This window comes from Amblyomma maculatum, chromosome 4, assembly GCF_055883805.1.
Source record: "Amblyomma maculatum isolate TAMU_Amacu chromosome 4, ASM5588380v1, whole genome shotgun sequence".
Lineage (NCBI taxonomy): Eukaryota > Metazoa > Arthropoda > Arachnida > Ixodida > Ixodidae > Amblyomma > Amblyomma maculatum.
Window position 1 is genome coordinate 124,389,274 of NC_139347.1, and position 5,924 is coordinate 124,395,197.

The following is a 5,924-nucleotide window of genomic DNA, read 5'->3' on the forward strand; positions in this document are numbered from 1 at the left end:
TGGCTCGCGCCATCTTTTCCGGCAGCGCTGCATGATCAAAGGAATTTTCAGTGAGCGCCGCATCGCAGGTAAGCAAAGCGGAAATGTTATTTGGTACACGCTTAACTACTACTTCCATAATTAGTTTCTTTCTAGTGACGCACCTCAACATTAGTTGGTAGTCATAAGCCAATGCGTACATTGGGTCCACCTTTATTCGGAAAAAAGCAGTGCAGTTCTGGGGCCCAGCTTCTATCACTGTTGGATATAGTCGAATGTGTGGCAAACAAATATGGGGTTATGCTCATGAATTTCCAACGTAATAGTCACGCCCATCTTGATAGAATATATGAATTTGTTGACCTGGTGTCCAAATTCTCTAGCCATGAAGTTATACCAGCGATGTTTTCTGATCATGGCATGGTTCAGTGCAGCATAGGTTTCGTTAATAGGTTTAACGTCCCAAAGCGACTCAGGCTATTAGAGACGTTGTAGCGGAGGGCTTCGGAAATTTCGACCACCTGGGGTTCTTTAACGTGCACTGACATCGCACAGCGCACGGGCGCCTTGCTTTCCCCTCCATCTAAAACCGGCCGCAGTGGCTGGAATTCAAGTGCAGCACAGGATTTAAATACGAACAAACTCAATCCAGTGGCATCTGTGGAAGTTAAATAACACACATTTGATGGACCAAACTTTCACTGTGGGTGCAACAGAGGCACTGAATAAAATAACAGAAACGACAAGCATGAACTAGGGCACCAATGGAAAATTTCCAACCACAGATTAAAATTAAAACCAATGAAAACCAGCACCAACGCTTGAAATAGTGGACGAGGAGCGCTATCGCAGTGCGCTAGTGCGTGCGAGAACCGAAACATTCGCCGCAAGGGAGACGCCTACCAAACGGGCATTTGGAAGGCAAAGAGCGCACACTCGGTGAAGCCATACCGTGGAAATGGAATATACTCGTGGTATCGCAACCGACGACGATAGTATCGTCTACGCCGGTTACATAAAACTCTATTTAATTTACAGCAGGTCAACACGGAGTTGCGGGAGGCCCATACCGCTAGCTAAAAGACACGCTTGGCGCAGATGGGGCCCGGACAACGTCTGCTCAAGGGCCTCAAAATCGCACCACCTTGTGTTCCGGAGGATGAGATTCGCCGTATCCCCGAGGATTGGCGACACAAGCTGTGGGTGCACTCTGTCCCATGCAATTTGAATCCGGACCTCCACGAATGCCGTCGCGTAGCTCGAGCGCGTGCGCTCCACTACAAACATGGCTCCAAACCAGGAGTGTACTACGTCGATGTGGCTGGTCCGACCCGTTCGGGCAACTACACGGCGGCGGTAGTGGACCTTGGAAATCAAACTAGCGCACTTCAAAACAAAGACACAGGAAGAGAACGACAACACAGCGCTGTGTTGTCGTTCTCTTCCTGTGTCTTTGTTTTGAAGTGCGCTAGTTTGATTTCCAAGATGATTTCCCAACTAGCCCGTTCTTCCACCCTTGCAAGGTAGTGGACCGCAACACACAGGTCAATGGGCTCTCTTTATAAGCCGAGAGTCCTCATCGGGCCAATGAAGTCGCAATTTCCGACCTCCAATGCCGAACTGTCATAACCGACTCGAGGTTCGCTGTGAAAGTTGTATGCGCGGTGGGGTGGGCACACTGGCTCACCGCTTGCTTTACGATGCGGTCCGTGACGTGGAACCACAACCTAGGCGCATCGTGTGGGCGCCGGCCCATCAGGGACTACCAGGGAACGTAGCGGCACACGCCGCTGCCCGCGCGCTTATCCTCCGGCCAACCACCCTCCAATCCCCTGATGAGAGCTGGGCCGACCGCTGGTGCGGTTCCGAGAAATTATTGACGACTTCAAAGCTCGGCACCATCGGTACCCACCTCCGGCATAGGTTTTCGAAGGCCGGCGAAGTGTTCTGCGACAGCTGCAGACAAACACTTTCCGGTGTCCGGCGCAGGCTGCTCGCTACGACCCAAATATTAGACCAGAATGCCTACACTGTGAAGAGAGTCGTTGCTCTTTACATTGTGTGGGCATGAAAATCTAGTCCTCACTTTCCTCCCCATCCCACCCCCATTGAAGAGGCTTGGGAGGCCATCTTTTCCTCAGGTGCTCGTCGGTCAGGGCCCAAAACGCCCTCGCCCGTCGTGCTCGCGAGGCGGCTGGCACTTGCGGTGGCCCGGACTAGGGCTGCTGACCAACTGAGGCCTGCGTTCACCATCTTCGCCTGCTCGCATCCTCTCATTAAAGAAAATAAAACGTTTCACAAGCCAGCAAGCTCTTAGGGGCTATGTCAAGCATAGATGACGAACGCAAATCGAATTTAGAGCAAGCACTTAGTGAGCAAAAAAGTCAGCAGACCTGGATGGCCTGAGCGCGGCCTTTTATAAAGCATTTTGGACAGAATTAGCATCACTCTTCACAATGGTATTCAATGAAAACTATGAATTGCATGCGTTGCCAGCATCATACCCACTATCTCGCATTGTGCTTACACCGAAAGCAGATGAAATAGAAAAACTCAGACAAGTGTCGTCCCACAGGCCTGTCGCACTAACAAACTCGGTTACAATATTTACATGAAGGTGCTTGCAGCAAAACTGCAGACGGTATTACACGGTATATGCGGGGCTCATCAAACAGGCGGATTAAGCGTCGCATCATTCTTGAAAACATTCACAAGGCTAGGTGCATGCTTGAGTGTTGTGATGCAGCATGTGCCTGGGTTGCATTTCTCCAGCTCGACCTGGATCAAGCATTTTATTGTGCAGCGCAATGAACTGTTTTTTTTTTTTTATTGGACATTAAAACGTTGGTTCAGTTATTACAGAGGGGTGCAACTCTGCCGTACTGCAACTGCACTAGCAGGTTAAAAGTAAACAGGTCTTTGGGGGCCGTCTTCATTTGGGCCTCCACGTGAGAGCGATCCAGTTGGGCGAATTTGTTCAGGCACGTCAAGGTGTGTATGTGGGGGGGGGGGGGGGAAGGGAGGGGGGCTTGCACACTTGTTCGAGCGACAGATGGTAGTTTCAGGCTTATCTGTAAATTTAAAAATCGTTTTTTGCGTATCGTGTGCCAGTCAGACTTGGGCATGCTATACCTGATTTTGTTATCGGAGCAGTGTATATCACTGGAGCCATTTACGGTTTATTTAACGAAGTGGTTAATTAAATAAATAATAATTGGTTCACAGGAATGGAAAGGCGCAGTAGCTGTCACACTTGCTCTGTGGGCACCCAAACCGCGCCGTAAGGGAAGGGAGGAAGGTGGGAATGAAAGTGGAAAGAGAGAAAGAGGAGCCGTAGTGGAGTACTACGGAGTAATTTCGACCTCCTGGGGATCTTTAACGTGCGCTGACATCGCACAGCACACGGACGCCACTTCGTTTCGCCTCCATCGAAACGCAGCCGCCGCGGTCGGGTTCGAACCCGGGACGAAGTGGTTTCCAGTGTCAGGTTTCTGACCGCTAGGTTTTCAAGGCATTACCTAAGAAATGTTAAGCGACAAACATTGTACGGAGATTTATTTGACACTTTGTTCCCGGAGCCCATGTAGTACAGGGTCTTCTACTATAGGGTAAAGTAATTATTGAGGAGGGTTAAAAAGACCTAAGGTCTACCGGGAACAAAAATTTATTTTTCAACTGCACACTGGAACATTGTCCATCAAGTGTTTCCAACAAAAAAGTGGCTTTTTCCTGCCATAGGGATCCGACGGCCTCATCTAAAAAAAAAGGAGAAACAATAGACCATGTATTTTTGCACTGCTGGCAAGCAGTTTATTTCTGGGCTACAGAGTACTAATAAAAATGGTTACCATTCACCTCGTATGGAGTAAGATTTTTGCCTACACATAGTGAAGATGGTTGTCCTTTTGATTTAGTTTTCCTCGTTGGCTTCCATTGTATATGGCTCTCTCGAATGGCCGTGTATCACTGTGATATTGATGCTAGGCCAACACGCATGTACTACTTTCGTGAAAGCATTCACAAGTTTACTGCGATTTTGAAATCTCGAACATGTGCCCCGGTCTGGTTACTAAGGTCAGAGCCCTTTGTTGCGCTTAGAAAATTTTAGTGTGTAAATCCATACCCGTAGGAGTTAGCGGTATTTTTCTGGAATGTATTTTGATGTATGCTCGCCTAGCACTGCAAAGGAACCGTGTTGGACTTTAGCGGGTTACCTCAAAAATTTTATTGTTTCATTACTTCCTACTGATTTTCGCTTTACAACCACAACGCCGGCATCGGCTTTTTCTGCGACACGAGGCCCTTAACGCTATCACGTTAAACACGGCAGACCCTTACGACCTCGTTAACGTGAAATCTGAACGCAGCTCTTTTAGTATTTCTTATTTGCGTTTTGGTGAGGTGAATACGTTGAGAGACACGTGTACATATGCGTGCACTGAAACACTACTGCTTAGTTTTTCTCACATAATCATGGTTCAAATGACATTGTTTTTTTTTTTCGTTGTAAAATTTGCCTAAGTTGTTTGTAATCTGAGAAGCGCCAGATGATTTTCAACTGCTGAACCAACCCCTCGTTCTGAAAGGAGAGATCTATAATGAGTTACTTGAGCCTCTCGTAACACTGGGGAAGACGCCGCGCCTCGTCGATCTTGTCTCGGGTGGCGCGTAAGCGGTGTGGACGGGTTTTTCCTTGGCTCTCATATTTCACCACAGCACGTTACGCATCAGCGGGAACAAACAGCCTGATTCCTCTCAGCAGCGCTCAACGTACCCTCCGCCACCACTTTCCATCTAACGGTGTCGTTTTTCTCTCTTCCGCAACTGCTCCTTTCTTACGAGCCGCATGCCTTTTCTCACCCTTTATTTGTACAATCCCTCCGTTCTTGCAGTAAGCGTATGCTTTTACTGTAATAACCCTTCCGCTTCTTTTCCAAGCACAATAACTCTTAGTTTCGGCGCATTATTTAGGACTCTATATAGTCAGGCCCTCCCTCCGTGTTCTTCCCGCTTGGCACCCCCCCTCCGGCTAGCGCATGCATCCGTTCTCGCCATGCATCCGAGCACACCAAGCATCACATTGCCTCTCATATTCTCTCCCTCTTATCTAAATGCGGAGAGAGAATTTCGAACAACCCTCCCCTTTTCAACTTGCTAGCTGCGGCAGTCGCAGGCGGCTGGTGGCGCTTTACTCTTCTACTACCTGTCTCGGCTGGCAGGTGGCCGGTATGATGACGAAGGTTTGGTTGCGGCCGAGGAGAACTTTGTGCCCCGGACTGGCCTTTTTTGCTTGCAGCACAGTTGCCACCTGGGGCACTTTAACGTCTCTTTACAGTGTGGGACGCGATAGCGTTAGAATATCTCTCAGGATCTACACGTTGCCATTCACCACGCTGTCCCAGATGTGTGTTCTGGATGATCGTAGTAGGGAGGCAATGCAGAATCCGGCTTCCCAGGTTGGCGAGTATAATTTCTGACAGGGTGGCGTCGTCCCACCCTATAGCTGCCCTACGGCTCCACGGACGACAACGCCGCTCAAACACTGCACGGGCGCCTACCTGCGCTCTAAAACTGATCTTTGAAGATATTGTGAGCCTTCCAAGGATCTTCTCCTTTCACGTGTACATACCATCGTCATCATCCCGTGGCGCCACCGGCGGCACGCGCTTCGGTTGTTCATCAGAATAAACGCTGACGCGGCATCCCTTGCCTTGACATCGCGACCTCTATCCAGCTGAGCAAAATTATACCATTACCGAGCAGGAATGTCTTGCCGTCGTCTGGGCGGTCCAGAAATTCCGTCCTTATCTATATGGTCGCCACTTCACAGTTGTCACCGATAACCATGCTCTTTGCTGGTTATTTTCGCTGAAAAATTTGACAGGTCGGCTTGGTCGTTGGATTCTACGCCTACAAGAGTACCAGTTCGACGTCGTTTATAAATC